Source organism: Scyliorhinus torazame, chromosome 3 (genome assembly GCF_047496885.1).
Source record: "Scyliorhinus torazame isolate Kashiwa2021f chromosome 3, sScyTor2.1, whole genome shotgun sequence".
NCBI classification, from domain to species: Eukaryota; Metazoa; Chordata; class Chondrichthyes; order Carcharhiniformes; family Scyliorhinidae; genus Scyliorhinus; species Scyliorhinus torazame.
Window position 1 is genome coordinate 282,791,147 of NC_092709.1, and position 17,484 is coordinate 282,808,630.

Genomic DNA, 17,484 nt, shown 5'->3' on the forward strand with positions numbered 1-17,484 from the left:
TATATACATATAGAACATAGAACATAGAACATTACAACGCAGTACAGGCCCTTCGGCCCTCGATGTTGCGCCGACCTGTGAAACCACTCTAAAGCCCATCTACACTATTCCCTTATCGTCCATATGTCTATGCAACGACCATTTGAATACCCTTAGTGTTGGCGAGTCCACTACTGTTGCAGGCAGGGCATTCCACACCCTTACTACTCTCTGAGTAAAGACCCTACCTCTGACATCTGTCTTATATCTATCTCCCCTCAATTTAAAGCTATGTCCCCTCGTGCTAGACATCATCATCCGAGGAAAAGGTATATTTTACACAAATATATAGTGTGAGGTCGTGTCCCTGTTACGCTACGTACAGCCCATCTGCAATATGTTCTTTATACACATTGCTTGTTACTTCTTCAAAGAGCTTTAATAAATTGGGCAAACATAATTTCCTTTTCACAAAATCAAGTTGACTTCTGCTTGGTTTCATTGAGGTTTTCTAAGTTTGCCACTATAAGTTCCTTAATAATAGGTTCTAGGAATTCTCCTGTGACAGATGTTAAGCCTAGTGGCCAGACGTTTCCAGCTTCCTGAATAGAGGAGTGGTACCCACTACTTTCCAATCTGATGGGATCTTTCCAGAATCTAGGGAATTTTGGAAAATTAACACCAAGGCCTCTGCTATCTCAGCAGTCATTTACATTAAGACCCAATGATGAAGTCCATCAGAACCTGGGGACTTATCAGCTTTTAGTTCTAATAATTCTCTCAGTACCATCGCCCTGGTGGTTGTAATTGTTTTAGGTTTGTCCCTTGCTTTCCCCTCCCGATTTAAATTATTTCTGGGATGTTATTTATATCCTCTTATAGTGAAGACAAATGTAAAACATCTGTTCAATTCATCTGTCATTTCCTTATTTTCCATTATTAATTCCCCATTCCCAATCTCTAGAGGAACAATATTCACTTTACTTACTATTTTCCTTTTAAATACCTGTGGAAACTCGTGCTACCTCCTGGTATATGTCTAACTAACTTTCACTCATACTCTAATTTCTCCCTCTATATTAATCTTTTGGTCATTCTTTGCTGTTCTCTATACTCTGTCCAATCTACTGACCTGTAACTCATATTTACTGAATTATATGTTTTTTCTTTCACAGAATCACACAGTGCAGCAGAGGCCCTTCGGCCTATTGAGTCTGCATCGACATGTGAAAAACACTCGACCTACCTACCTAATGCCATTTACCAGCACTTGGCCCATAGCCTTAAATGTTATGATGTGCTAAGTGCTCATCCGGGTATGTTTTAAAGGATGTGAGACAACCCTCCTCTACCACCCTCTCAGAGTTCCACCTCACATCCCCCCCTAACCTTCTGCCCCTTACCTTGGGATTATGTCCCTGTCCATGCCCCTCATAATCTTGTACACCTCAATCAGGTCACCCTCAGTCTTCTCTGCTCCAACGAAAACAACCCAAGCCTATCCAACCTCTCTTCATAACTTGAATGTTCCATCCCAGGCAACATCCTGGTAAATCTCCTCTGCACTCCCTCCAGTGCAATCACATCCTTCCTCTAATTTGGCGACCAGAAATGCATACAGTATTCAAGCTGTGGCCTCACCAAAGTTCTATACAACTTCAACATGACCTCCCTGCTTTTGTAATCTATGCCTCGATTGATGAAGGCAAAGTCCCATATGCCTTTATCAACACCCTATTAATCTGCCTATTAACCACTTTATTAATAATAATAATCTTTATTATTGTAACAAGTAGGCTTACATTAACACTGCAATGAACTTACTGAAAATCCCCTATTTGCCACATTTTGGCGCCTGTTTGGGTACATAAAAGGAGAATTCAGAATTTCCAATTCATCTAACAAGCACGTCTTTTGGGACATGTGGGAGGAAACCGGAGCACCTGGAGGAAACCCACGCAAACACGGGGAGAACGCGCAGACGCCGCAAAGACAGTGACCCAAGTGGGAATCGAACTTGGGACCTTGGAGCTGTAAAGTAACAGTGCTAACCACTGTGCTACCATCGACAAAAATGGCAAGGTCCCTTTGTTCCTCAGAACTTCCTAGTGTTATATCATTCATTGAATACTTCCTTGTTAATTTAGTCCTTCCAAAGTGTATCACCTCACACTTTTCAAGTTTAAATTCCATCAGCTACTTTTCTGACCATTTCACCATCCCATCTGTATCTTCCTGTAATCCAAGATACTCAACCTCATTGTTAACCACCCAGCCAATCTTTGTGTCATCCGCAAACTTACTGATCCTACCCCCCTTATAGCCATCTATGGCATTTATATAAATGACAACGAATAAAGATCCAGCACAGATCCCCATCTGAATCCCATCCCCCTGCCAAATTAGTTTAAACCTCTTCCAACAGCGCCAGCAAACCCACCCGCAAGAATGTTCATTCCGCTCTGATTTAGATGTAGACCGTTCCATTTATTCAGGTTCCATCTTCCCCAGAAACGGTCCCAGTGATCCAGGAATCTAAATCCCCCCACCTGCACCAACTCTTAGGCAATGCATTCACCTGCACTATGCTCCTATTTCTGTGCTTGCGAGCACATGGCACTGGGAGTAATCCAGAGATTACAATCCAGGAGGTCCTGCTTTTTAGTCTACTGTTTAGCTCCCGAAAATCTTGATGCAAGACCTCATCCCTCTTTCTACATGTGTCATTGGTACCAATATGTACCATGACCTCTGCCTTATCATCCTCCCCCTTCAGGATGCCCTGCAGCCATTCAGTGACATCCCAGATACTGTAAAGATCTGTATTAAGACCAGGATCTGTAAAGATTTAATCACCTGCTAATGCTCACATTCCAAGAATTGTCTGGTATCTTTGAATCTGTCTATATATATGTTTCTGGAACATACCTCTGCATTCACCTGAGGAATGAGCGGCGCTCCGAAAGCTAGTGACATCGAAACAAACCTGTTGGACTTTAACCTGGAGTTGAAAGACTTCTTACTGTGCTCACCCCAGTCCAACGCCGGCATCTCCACATCATCCCAGATACTGGCACCCAAGGGAGGAAACACACCATCTTGGAGTCATGTTGACAGCCACAGTAGCAGAGGACTGGAGAATAGCCAATTTTGTTCCTTTGTTCAAGAAGGGTAGCAAGGATAATCCAGGGAACTACAGGCCGGTGAGTCTTACGTCAGTGATAGAGAAATTACTGGAGAGAATTCTTCGAGACAGGATCTACTACCATTTGGAAACAAGTGGACTTATTAGCGTGAGGCAGCGCGGTTTTGTGAAGGGGAGGTCGTGTCTCACTAACTTGATAGAGTTTTTCGAGGAGGTCACAAAAATGATTCATGCAAGTAGGGCAGTGGATGTTGTCTATATGGACTTCAGTAAGGCCTTTGACAAGGTCCCTCATGGCAGACTGGTGCAAAAGGTGAAGTCACATGGGATCAGAGGTGAGCTGGCAAGATGGATACAGAACTGGCTAGATCATAGAAGGCAGAGAGTGATTTGTTATGTTGTAGGTGTAACATAAGCGGCTTCCTTGTGGTGCACTTGACAAAGGAAGGTTCAGACGTGGAGATAACTGCAACACGTTTATTAAACTATTTACACTTCTATTACTTGGGTTCGACACTACTGCTAATCCTACTATAGCTACCCAGACTGACTAACCAGTTGCTGCAATCCACGTGGTGGGTGTAATATTGAATCAACCCTGTCTCTGTACTCACTAACTGTCTCCACTGGAAAGAGGCAGATCATGTGTGTGGTGTCCTTTATATATGGGTTGGTGTAATGCCCCCCTGTGGTTGTGTCACCTCCTTGTGTATCGTGAATGTCCATTTGTCGTATCCTATCTAAACTGATCTATTGGTTGTGTGTGTGTGTGTGTGTGTGTGTGTGTGTGTGTGATGTCACTGGTGTTCCCTCTAGTGTCTAGCTAGCCTACATGCATTTACATTGATGCACATCACCAGATCCCCCTTTTTCTAATATGTTACATATTTTCTGCACACTTTGAGCAAATTGAACAAAGAACGGGTAGATAAGGTAAGGTATATACAAGTCATGGGTACAGCGATTAAACAATAAGTCCAAATTATTTGTGTGAGTCCAAAAACCATCAATCATCATGGTCAAATGTCTCTCTTGGTTATGAACGCCATCAATGTCCCTGTGCTACAGGAACCAAGAAGTGGTCAAATCACTTTGCTGTCTGATTTGGAGTCTTTTTTTTCCCCGATGTTTGTGATGGTGCTGTCGGATGGCATCTTGTAGCTGATAAGATGTTGACGTTGAAGAGGTACCATCATTCAAGGTCATGGATGTGCCATATGTTGAAGTTGGATAAGACTGTACATACTGGTTCTGGCCACGTGCTGTGCTGGAAGGGTGATCCTGCTGAGAACCGTTGAAGCTTGTCGAATTGGAAACAGAATTGCTGCTCGCATAAATACCTGGTGATGGTGTGAAACTAGAACCTTGCATCTGATAGGAATATGCCGTCTGGCCAGGTTGTGGTGCAGCAAATCCTGGGCTGTAACTAAGGCATCCAGTCTGTAATGCAGATTGCGCTTGCGGTGGTCCTCCTTCTGTCTTGATTCCATTAGTGGGCAATCTGTAGTGCTGGCCTGTTTGAGAATATGCTGCATTGACTGCTGGCTGCTGCATGCCTGAATACTGGGTTTGTCCAGAATGAGCTGTCATTGGCTGCACTGCTGGTGTGGAAAAAATGTGTGGATATAGCTGTGGTGAATATTGGTGTATCCCTCTTGGACTGTAGCCGCTGCTTGTTATTACTGACCCAGTGTAATTGTTAAGTGATCCATCTCCTGTCGTTGTGGCATCTGCTGTCAGCCTGGGCGTGCCATCGCTGAGGTTGCAGCACTCCCTGTCTGGAGTAAAGTCTGGCTTACGTGAATCAGAGTCGGAGTTTGGTTGCTCCCCATCTGGAGTCTGGCCTGTTTTAACTGAGTCAGTGTTGGTTTGTTGATGCTCCCCGTCCAGAGTCTTAGCAGGTTCACTGGAGTCAGCTGAGATTTCTTGAAGCTGCACGTCTGTAGTCGGAACATGCAGGAATGCATTGACTTGTGGAGAGGTTCGAGCGAATGAGGGTGGAAGTATCATGGTGTCACCGGAGTCACCAGTGGTCTCACAGTGATCGTCGAGTGCCTCTGTACACACTAGCTGAGGTCTGTCACTTTGCTCATCTTGCATGGGAAGTGGGATGCTGTCGTCACTCTTCTCACATACTGTGTGCAGATCCTCAGTAGCTGCTTCTTGTTCACTTGGGTTGGGTAAATTGTCAGAGTCTTCATCTGGTGGTGCAAGCAATGTGGGTGGACTGTCATTGTCTTGCTGGTGTCCTTCATTTGGGCTTGGACTGTCATCGTCGCTTTGTTCTTCACTGTAGCATGATAGACCGTCATGGTCGTCCTGCTGTGCACTGGAGCGTGGTAGACTGTCATAGTCGTCTTGCTGTTTACTTGAGCATGGCAGACTTGCATCGTCTGCCGCTAGTTGGTCAGAGGAGGTTGCTAGACCCTCATGGTCTTGTTCCTGCAAGGACTGCGCGTCGGAGTCTTGCATTGCTTCTATCGTGGAGGCTGTCCACGAGCTCGCTGCAGAGGCTTGTGACACTGGAATCACGTCTTGTGTGTGCAAGGACTGCGCTCTGGAGTCTTGCGTTTCTTCTATCCTGGAGTCTGTCCACGAGCTCGCTGTGGAGGCTTGTGACACTGGAGTCACTTCTTGTTCGTGCAAGGACTGCGGTGTGCAGTCTTGCGTGTCTTCTTTCGTAGAGTCGGGAACCCTGAGCGGTGCGTGGACCACGCTCTGTGTGGCATCAGGCCGCTCTCTGTGGGTGTGTACCGCTCTCTGTCTCTTGGTTTCAGGCTGCAGCATCATCCTGCACTCATGAGTTGGGTTGTCATATCTGCCGGGCTGAAGATCCTCAAATCCGAAGAATGAATCAGCATCTGCGTCGGATTCAATACGGGGGTCGCCAATGTGCAACACATCTAGTTGCGGTTTGGATTTGGTACTGGGGTAGCCTCCCAAGGTGAAAGGTTCGTCCGAGTCGTAGTCTTCTAGGACCATACCATCACTGTTTGCGCGGAGCTGGCATTGGGCTCGCGAGGTCCAGAGAAAATGTAAAGGTCGATATTGAAGTATTCAAGGTCGGAATCATTGGTTTGGGCGTAGGTAACTGCTTGTTGCAGGGTTCTTCGGAGGTTAATTTCATATCCTGGTTCAATTTGAGGCATTGTGCTGCTATTCCAGGTGAAGGAAGATTGTTTCACAGCTTTAAAAGATTTTTTCTTTGATTTGGGATGTTTCCCCTGTAAATGGGCATGGTCCAGGGCCTCTGACGTCATGTCGCGCATGACGTAGCGCGTGACGTAGCTATTGCACATGCGCAGATCGCTGTTCCTTTACCGATGGCCATTTTTGTGATTGCACATGCACGGCGTCTTGCGCATGCGCAAACGGACCTTCCCGTTCTGTGCGCTTCGTGCAACTGCGCAAGTGCAGTCCCTGTAGAAAGATGGCCGCCGACCAAAATCGTTCTCTGCTCCGGGATCTTGGCCTCGAGGTGAGTACTGGCGATTCTCTTACCTTTTCTTGCTGGTTGGAGTGTGTTTTCCTCACAGTATTTGCTGAATTTATCCAGGACTGCCTGGAAGTCGCTACTGTTTTTTCCTTTGGAGAACTTGAATTTTTAAAAGATTTCTTCTACTGTGGCACCAGCGATGGTGAGGAGAAGCTCTGTTTTTTCAGGATCGGCCACTTCTTCTAGTTTGGCTGCCACCAGGAAGATTTCAAACATTTGCCGGAATACCCACCAGTTTTCGCGGAGATCGCCGTGGCACTGGAGCTGCTGCGGAACCCGGATCTCGAACATCTTGCCTGGGTATCGTTGCTGGTTGTCACTGTATTCTGAGGTATGGCTATATGGATTGAAACAGTTCAGTCCTGGTCCCATGATTTGTTATGTTGTAGGTGTAACATAAGCAGCTTCCTTGTGGTGCACTTGTAGAGGGTTCCATCTCTGCTACTCCACTACTGGGCCGATATCTGGGGTTTGAGTATCTGTGTGTGTCTCTCTCCAGCTGGCACTGAAACTTCAGAGGCCAGGGGACGCCGCACTGGGACACCTCCACGGAAGAGAGCACTGAATCAAGCCTGCCGTTTATCCCTAACCGGAAGCCTGAGGCTTATATCACACAGATATCCAGACCCCCACCAATGCCCAGGTGATTCTCTCTCTTGCCGGTGGTGCAACACCCACCCGGTTCCTACTTCGCTGGAGTAGCTTTCCCAAGAGAGAGAATAGGACACTGCTGTTTATTACCTAACCAGCAGCCTGTCCTGAGTGAACGGGTTCGAATCGTTCAAGATGACCCTAGATTCTCGACCCCGGAATTAAGGTGAGGAATATCTTAACAATGACTTGGTCAGAGATCGCGGGTGAGAGATTGAAGAATTGAAACGACTCCAATTATCAGCAAATCGAGGTTTATTGCAAAACCCAGGTCAAAATCATCAAACAGAAGAAATTATAATAAAATCTTAAACTCTAACACAAACTAAGTCTATTCAGGAAGTACTATAACGGACACAATGTAAAATCTTATTGTTACACAATTTTAGCAATGGCACAAAACACAAATCAAACCCCCTGCCCTAAAGCCTCAACCACTATCAAGGTCAAGGGAGTTTTGCAAGTTGCTGCAGGGTACTTACGGTCACAGGCTGCGAGAGGTCAAGTCGAAGGTGGAGAGGTCAAGCCAACAGACCCTCAATCGAAACACAGCCCCTTTTATATTGAATTACCTGGCTTTTTCCTGTGTTCGGCCAGCCCCTTTTGCATTGAATTGGTAAGGTTTAAAGTTCCCGCTGGTCCCGCCCCCTTTGAGCCGGTCAGACCTGTCGACTTCCAGGGTTTCCTTGCCTTTGCGTTGTATCGGTCCAAGTTTAAAGTTCCCGCTGGTCCCGCCCCCTTTGAGCCGGTCAGACCTGTCGACGTCCGGGTTCTCCTCGCAGGTCCGCTCCTTCCAGCCAGGCAGACCTGTCCCGATTTGAATTTGGCGCCGACTCCGCCCACTCCACCCAGTGAGTTCCTGCCGGTGGCTTCTGTCAAGATTGGAGTACCTCCCCCAGGTCCGCCTCCAACTTGGTTTTTTTCTACCGTTTATCTTCAAGGGCTTTTCCAGCGCAATATACTGAGCCCAGACAGTCTGCTTTTTTAGATAACAAGGTTAAGCTCTCTTGTGAAGATTTTCAAAGTCTTCCATCTGCTCCGGAGATCGCTGCTATTCTCACCTCGCTATGTTGATGGGGTGTTGATTGGATTCTGCTCTGGTGGAGGCAAAGTCATTTACATCTGCATGGGGCTATGACCATCCCATTGTCCTGCTTGCAGGCAGGCCCCTTTGTACTACCATGCCCCTTTGTCTGTGTTTTAATCTTATCTAGTTGTCTGGCTCCTTCTTCCTTGTAGCTCCTGGGGGTGGGGGGGGGGGGGGGGGGGCGGGTTGGAAGTATCCATACACCTACCCAGCTCAGCAGGCCAAGCCTGCTGGGAAATTTGGTTATGTTCCAGTCTCTGGGTTTTACTCTTGAACAGTCCAAAAAGGGCCGAATTGCCCGAAAACCTTACAGATGCCCCTTCGATACGTCCCTACCTGCTTGGACCGTATCGACACAGGTGAAGGGCAATCATTTCCTTTTGTGTGGACTGTAGGCCCCCCCTCAACAACATGCGAAACTACAAGTCCCAAGACAGTTCCCTTAATCTAGGCTACCCCTAATTTCATTGAAAGGGAAAGACAAGACCATACTTAATTCAAACACACAGTAACATACACACATTTCACCGGAACCCCAAACGTAAGGGTCCCTGTACAAATATCACAATCAAGTAACTGAAACCCGCGAATCCATACAACTATTTACATTTGAATCTCTTTATTTCACTAAGGATCCTCTTTTCTGGGCTGCACTTCGCTTCTTCCCGTTGAAGGCTCTTCATTTTCCTCCGTCGTCGATACCTGCAGCTGAGAGGTTCAGTACAACTGAGGCGACAGCATAATGTACCCCCTGGTACAACATTTTCTTTGTGGGGTCAAACACTAAACCATTCTCAGGCCCCCTGGTGGTGATCGGACAGTTGTGAGGGTCGATTGGTTGGGCTGTGGGCAGGGGTCTCTTTACCTGAACCAGCAGTTCGGTAGCTTTTACAGTCATCCCTTCCCTGGGCGTTACACATCCCTCCCCACTGCGGTCAATTCATCCCGTTCCCTGGGTTCTGCCACCACCTAACAAAAGTGATCGATGCCCCTTGTGGACATGCCTTGGTAGACCCCCATAAACACAAATAAATGCCCTGGTCAGAAGCCGGTGATCCTACCCGGTGACCCCGTGATGGTCCGGTAGGTGTTGTTGTCCAGGCGTTCCCAACCGAGGACCGATCCCTCATGTCCAGGCTCAGCTTCCTGGGCCACCACCATCTCCCCAAAGGAACGTCCCCCTTACAGGTTAAACACACCCGCCTGCCTTCAGTCACCCTAACCCGGTCAGTCGGCACCTGTATCTCCTCGCAGAGTACAGAAGCCTCTCCATAGGTGAAGCTCTGGTGGCTGGAGTACCCGGTCGAGTTTGACCCCAGCCATCCAGGCCACCTCCCCAGGTGTGAGTAGCGGGTCTGCTCTGTGGCCACCTGGTCTCCCTGTCCGGTAGTGACAAGAGGAGCTCTGCCGCCAGAGCACCCATAGACGAAGGACTCTTCTGTCTCGCCTCTGCGGAGTTCTCCCGGTCCCACCATCGCCAAGATCATCAGCAAGCTCCACATCGTCGGGTGCCCCATCTGTAAAACAGACAAAACACATCCTTGCCTCTACAGAACTACCTACCTTAAAGTGCATGGCTTCTATCCAGCGGCAGCAGCAGCTCCCGCTTTGAAGTTGGGAAATTGACATGAAATTGCCGCAGCCTGTCTGTGGTTCTGTGTCCACAGTTCGGCTCCGCCAGGGTCCCAGTGCCTGCTTCTCATTCATTGTATCACTGCACTATGCGCTTCTGTGATCCCACGATCCTAAATAACCCACACACCACTACACACTAATTAGAACTAACAGGGGGGGAATGTTATATACAATGCCACCCGTCTCCGGGTGGCCAAATTAAAACTGGACCCCGCTATACTGGGGCTGTTCACCTGTTTGGACCAACAGCTCGGGAGAGACCTCCCCCTCCCAGGGGCCCGGACTGCCCCTTGCCTCTCCTTCCCCAAAGGGGTTCGGGGATCCCTTTCTGCTCCCTCCGGAGACTGGGCTACCTGTGGCAGCACTGGATAATGTCCTACATCCCTCACCGTTCCCTTCTACTGGGGACCATCTTACCGGGGGCTTGGAGACCCGATTGCTCCTTCGTCCCCTGGATGGTTCCCACGCCCAAGGTGATACCTCCCTCTCCTCTGCCTCCCTAGCCTCTATACTAAGGCAGGCCACCTGACCCACAGGTAATGGCTTGGGAATCGTTACTGTCCCTGGGCTGGGTGCTTGCAGCACTGTCGGTTTCTTTGGGACTGCCCCTTCGGGACAGCACCTTGTCACCGGTTGTGTGAACGTGGAGTCAGGGACCTCCCCCACCGTCGTTAATTCTACGGGGGGGTTCCTCCACTACCACCCCCAGTCTTCCCCCCAACTTGCTCTTTCTTGCCCTTATGGGGTGGAACAATTTAAATTGACTGATGTGGCGTTCGCAGGGGTCCCACCTTAAGGGATTTAAACTGCAAATAGCCGCTGAGGCAGCCTCCAGAATGGGACCCTGCACCTGGACCGGACCAGGGTCTGGGGCTAGAACTACCCCTGCGCTCCCTTTTTCCTGAGGCTGCTCCCTGGGTAGTCATACGGGTTCTTGTGGTGTGGGTGCGGGCAGGTCCTGGCCCGTTGCCATTGCCACCTGTCCCGACCCAGCTGCTAGGCTCTGCAAAAAGGCTAAAAGTTTTTTTAAATCGATGGTGTCCGGGGCAGCTGCTCCTGCCGCCGGGGTCTGACTCTCTACTGCGGGAGCCCTCTCCTCCTTGCTAGGGTTCTCACACTCCCTCTTGAAATGCCCGGCCTTACCACACCCGTAGCATACCGGTTTCTTGTCAGAGGTCCGGGTGCCCTCATGCTTCCACTCTCTCTTAGGGGGTGCTGGCGCGATTTCATGCACCTTACCCTTAAGGAGCTTTTCCTCACTCCTCTCCCTATTGCGAAATGCGAGGGTGAGTTTCCTAAGGACCTCTTCCTCATTAAGGGCCGGGGTCTGCGGGTCGAACCAGTGTTCGGCTTTTGCCCTAACATTAGGGAGACAATTGGCTACTAGGGTCTTTAGCCAGTGGGCTGTTCTCTCCCCTAAATTCTGTCTATCCGCGGGAACCCCGCATGCCTCCACATAGACAATCCACAGCCTGTCTGCGAACATAGTGGGAGATTCCCCTGGTTGCTGCTTGGTTTCCCCCACCCTCATGAAAGGGCTCCCCAGATTCAAACCCATTGCCTCCAGCACAGCAGTCTGTGCTGCCGCCCATGTGTCAGCTCTTCCCCCATTCCCGGAGGTCACTGCCCTGCATAGCTGTGCATCTAGGGTCATCAGGAGCATCCTTACCTGCTCCCCCTCGTCGCAGTCATTAATGCTGGCTGCCTGCTCCACCTCCATAAAATGAAGCGACGGATCCCCTTTCGGAGTTAGCCTGGGAACGTGGGCCACCATCCCCCTGAGCGCGGATGCCCCATGAGGAATGATAATGTCGCCCTCAACCAGTCCCCTATTTGCCAGCCCTGCTGGGGGACCATACCTTCTCCGCCTGACAGGGCACATCTGCCCTACCTGGGGTTCCTGCTCCTCCGCCTCCCCGGCGTCCAGCTCTCCTGCCCCGTTGGGTAGCCCCCCTGTCCCCGGGCTAACTACCCATATAGGAGACGCCGCTATCTGGGGATACACCACTGACCCCCCTTGGACCTGCCCCTGACCGGGCGGTCCGAACCCTACCTGCTGCCCCGGCCCCATCACCGGCATCCCAGGCAGCGGTCTGTCCCCATCCCATGGGGACCCTCATACAAAACCAGGCGGGCACGCCGCCAGCTGGGGGTACCCTGCTGACCCCCCCTGGACTTGCCCCTGAACGTGCAGTCCGATCACCCCCTGCCGACCCGGACACAATCCCGGCGCCTCAGGAGACGGTCTATTCCCCTTGGCCTTTGGGGAATCATCCGCTGCGAGGAGCACCTTGCCCCTTGGGAACCCCCCTGGACCTACCAGGTGTACCTGTCCCCTGACCTTGGACAAGGTCTCCTCCAACTCCGTTATCCGTGCCTGGCACGGCCCATGAGCACAGTCCCCTACTTCCTCGCGAGCCACTCGGTACGCTGCCTGGATGTCCCGGAACTTGCCCTCCAGCTTCCTACACTGCTCTGTACTCCGAGCATAGAGTTCCTCGAGCCTCCGTTCCTTTTCCTTACCCTCCACTATCTGGCAGTGGAGATATTCCTTCTCGCACCGGTTAGACTCGCATTCCTGTAGGCTGCCCTGTTTAATTTCTGCCAATTCCTCCCGCAGTCGTTCCGCTGCGCTAGCGCTGTCCCCTGCGCTGGCCCTAACTTCTCCCAACTCCTGCTCTAATTCTTCGACCCTTCGCTCTGTTTTGGCTACCTGCTGGGACAAGCAGACCAGCCACACTGCCTTCTCCAAGTGCTGTTTGTGCGCCTTACTTTCTGTCCATGCGGCCGCTGCCATTACGGTTCGCTCCGCATTGATTAGCTCTGAGACCCAAGGTTTGGTGAGGTTGACCTTTTGCCACATATACGAGGAGATTCTCTCCTCCATTTTACTTTGTTCCCTCACCCCCTCTGCCAAGTCACATACTCCAAACCACCGGGGTCCTGCCGCGGTGGCCATTGTAGAGGGTTCCATCTCTGCTACTCCACTACTGGGCCGATATCTGGGGTTTGAGTATCTGTGTGTGTCTCTCTCCAGCTGGCACTCAAACTTCAGAGGCCAGGGGATGCCGCACTGGGACACCTCCACGGAAGAGAGCACTGAATCAAGCCTGCCGTTTATCCGTAACCGGAAGCCTGAGGCTTATATCACACAGATATCCAGACCCCCACCAATGCCCAGGTGATTCTCTCTCTTGCCGGTGGTGCAACACCCACCCGGTTCCTACTTCGCTGGAGTAGCTTTCCCAAGAGAGAGAATAGGACACTGCTGTTTATTACCTAACCAGCAGCCTGTCCTGAGTGAACGGGTTCGAATCGTTCAAGATGACCCTAGATTCTCGACCCCGGAATTAAGGTGAGGAATATCTTAACAATGACTTGGTCAGAGATCGCGGGTGAGAGATTGAAGAATTGAAACAACTCCAATTATCAGCAAATCGAGGTTTATTGCAAAACCCAGGTCAAAATCATCAAACAGAAGAAATTATAATAAAATCTTAAACTCTAACACAAACTAAGTCTATTCAGGAAGTACTATAACAGACACAACGTAAAATCTTATTGTTGCACAATTTTAGCAATGGCATAAAACACAAATCAAGCCCCCTGCCCTAAAGCCTCAACCACTATCAAGGTCAAGGGAGTTTCGCAAGCTGCTGCAGGGTACTTACGGTCACAGGCTGCGAGAGGTCAAGTCGAAGGTGGAGAGGTCAAGCCAACAGACCCTCAATCGAAACACAGCCCCTTTAATATTGAATTACCTGGCTTTTTCCTGTGTTCGGCCAGCCCCTTTTGCATTGAATTGGTAAGGTTTAAAGTTCCCGCTGGTCCCGCCCCCTTTGAGCCGGTCAGACCTGTCGACTTCCGGGGTTTCCTTGCCTTTGCGTTGTATCGGTCCAAGTTTAAAGTTCCCGCTGGTCCCGCCCCCTTTGAGCCGGTCAGACCTGTCGACGTCCGGGTTCTCCTCGCAGGTCCGCTCCTTCCAGCCAGGCAGACCTGTCCCGATTTGAATTTGGCGCCGACTCCGCCCACTCCACCCAGTGAGTTCCTGCCGGTGGCTTCTGTCAAGATTGGAGTACCTCCCCCAGGTCCGCCTCCAACTTGGTTTTTTTCTACCGTTTATCTTCAAGGGCTTTTCCAGCGCAATATACTGAGCCCAGGCAGTCTGCTTTTTTAGATAACAAGGTTAAGCTCTCTTGTGAAGATTTTCAAAGTCTTCCATCTGCTCCGGAGATCGCTGCTATTCTCACCTCGCTATATTGATGGGGTGTTGATTGGATTCTGCTCTGGTGGAGGCAAAGTCATTTACATCTGCATGGGGCTATGACCATCCCATTGTCCTGCTTGCAGGCAGGCCCCTTTGTACTACCATGCCCCTTTGTCTGTGTTTTAATCTTATCTAGTTGTCTGGCTCCTTCTTCCTTGTAGCTCCTGGGGGTGGTGGGGGTGGGGGGGGGGGGGGGGGGGGTTGGAAGTATCCATACACCTACCCAGCTCAGCAGGCCAAGCCTGCTGGGAAATTTGGTTATGTTCCAGTCTCTGGGTTTTACTCTTGAACAGTCGAAAAAGGGCCGAATTGCCCGAAAACCTTACACACTTGACAAAGGAAGGTTCAGATGTGGAGATAACTTCAACACATTTATTAAACTATTTACACTTCTATTACTCGGGTACAACACTACTGCTAATCCTACTATAGCTACCCAGACTGACTAACCAGCTGCTGCAATCCACGTGGTGGGTGTAATATTACATCAACCCTGTGTCTGTACTCACTGACTGTCTCCACTGGAAAGAGGCAGATCATGTGTGTGGTCTCCTTTATATATGGGTTGGTGTAATGCCCCCCTGTGGTCGTGTCACCTCCTTGTCTTTCGTGAATGTCCATTGGTCGTATCCTATCTAACTGATCTATTGGTTGAGTGTGTGTGTGTGATGTCACTGGTGCTCCCTCTAGTGTCTAGCTAGCCTACATGCATTTACATTGATGCACATCATCACAGAGAGTAGCAATGGAAGGGTGCTTTTCTGATTGGAGGGCTGTTACTCGTGGTGTTCCACAGGGATCAGTGCTGGGGCCTTAGCTGTTCGTAGTATATATAAATGATTTGGAGGAAAATGTAACTGGTCTGATTAGTAAGTTTGCGGACGATACATAGGTTGGTGGAATTTCAGATAGCGATGAGGCCTGTCAGAGGATACAGCAGGATTCAGATCGTTTGGAGACTTGGTCGGAGAGATGGCAGATGGAGTTTAATCTGGATAAATGTAAGGTCATGCATTTTGGAAGGTCTAATACAGGTAGGGAATATACAGTGAATGGTAGAACCCTCAAGAGTATTGACAGTCAGAGAGATTTAGGTGCACCGGTCCACAGGTCACTGAAAGGGGCAACACAGGTGGAGAAGGTAGTCAAGAAGGCATATGGCATGCTTGTCTTCATTGGCTAGGGCATTGAGTATAAAAATTGGCAAGTCATGTTGCAGCTGTATAGAACCTTAGTTAGGCCACACTTGGAGTATAGTGTTCAATTCTGGTCGCCACACTACCAGAAGGATGTGAAGGCTTTAGAGAGGGTGCAGAGGAGATTTACCAGGATGTTGCCGAGTATGGAGGGCATTAACTATGAAGAGAGGTTGAATAAACTTGGCTTTTTCTCACTGCAACGAAGGAGGTTGAGGGGCGACCTGACAGAGGTGTACACAATTATGAAGGGCATAGACAGGGTGGATAGTCAGAGACTTTTTCCCTGGGTAGAGGGATCAATTACTAGGGGGCATAGGTTTAAGGTGTGGAGGGCAAGGTTTAGAGGAGATGTACGAGGCAAGTTCTTCTACACAGAGGTTAGTGGGTGCCTGGAACTCGCTGCTGGAGGAGATATAGTGACATTTAAGGGGCATCTTGACAAACACATGAATAGGTTGGGAATAGAGGGATACGGACCCCGGAAGTGTAGAAGATTTTAGTTTAGATGGGCAGCATGGCCGGCACAGGCTTGGAGGGCCGAAGGGCCTGTTCCTGTGCTGTACATTTCTTTGTTCTTTGTTCTTATCTGTTCCCCTGACTATGGAATTCCCTATTCCTATTGCTCTTCCACTCTTCCTCTCCTCCTGCACAGACAGGCTGCTTCTGGTGCCAGAAGCCTGGCTCTGTCTGCACTCCCTGGAGGAGCCAGCCCTCATCAGCCTGTGCTGTTGCTGCAGTTTGGCTTTTGTATTTTATGGTCCAATCATGAGGTCAAAAAACATCCGTGGGTTTGAAATTATATTCCATATATTTCCTAGATTGGGGAGATTCTGATCCTACAAGCCTTATCTGCTGATGCACTTCTAGGTTTGTACATTCTATCTCTTCCTGCCAATTCTGATCATCATTTCCCTTAATCCTACCTTAGTCTTTTATCTTGTCTTTTTGTTTAAAATGTCACATCTTCCAAACTTTATCCTTTGCCCCCACTAATTGCTTTCAAGCCTTCCCTACCACTCAGGTTATCAGACTCTCCAGAATGTCACAACACAGTTCAGATGAAGATTATCCCTACAGTAAAGCTCTCACTTTTCCAGTATTGGAAATTAAAGCCATTTCCCCCACACCAATCTTCGCGCCAAATATTGAGTGGGCAGCACGGTAGCACAGTGGGTAGCACTGTTGCTTCACAGCCCCAATTGTCCCAGGTTCGATTCCCGGCTTGGATCACTGTCTGTCCGGCGTCTGCACGTTCTCCCTGTGTCTGCGTGGGTTTCCTCCGGGTGCTCCAGTTTCCTTCCACAAGTCCTGAAAGACGTACTGTTATGTAAATTAGGTAATTTAGACAGTCAGGATTCTCTCTGTGTGCCTGAACAGGCACCGGAATGTGGTGACTAGGGGCTTTTCACAGTAACTTCATTGAAGTGTTAATGTAAGCCTACTTGTGACAATAAAGATCATTATTGTTATATATCTAACTCTGCAGTATGATTTACTCTGTGCCAATTAGCACATGGCTCAGGTAGTAATCCAGTGATTATAATCTTTGTGGTTCTTCTTTTTAATTTAGCCTCTAGCTGCTCACACTCCATTCCAGGATCTCTTTCCTAGTTCTATTTATTTCTTTGGTACCTACATGAACCACAAGCACTGGATTCTTCCCCTCCCACTTCAAGTTCCTCTCCAGCCCCAAGCAGATGTCCTGAACACTGGCACCGGGAAGGAAATCCAGCCATCTAGACTACCGCTCTCAACTCAGAGAACTGTGTTTGTCCCCCAGACTGTCCTCAACTAAAACATAGAACATAGAAAAATACAGCACAGAACAGGCCCTTCGGCCCATGATGTTGTGCCGAACCTTTGTCCCAGATTAATCATAGATTATCATAGAATTTACAGTGCAGGAGGCCTTCAGCCCATCGAGTCTGCACCGGCTCTTGGAAAGAGCACCCTACCCAAGGTCAACACCTCCACCCTATCCCCATAACCCAGTAATCCCACCCAACACTAAGGGCAATTTTGGAC

The 17,484-nt window shown here is 49.3% G+C and overlaps 1 protein-coding gene across 2 annotated transcripts in view; it reads left to right on the forward strand.

Moving 5' to 3' along the window:
* The window catches only part of ccbe1 (collagen and calcium binding EGF domains 1), a 434,800-nt gene that overhangs the window by 323,298 nt on the left and 94,018 nt on the right, over positions 1-17,484 (forward strand). The window lies entirely within an intron of this gene.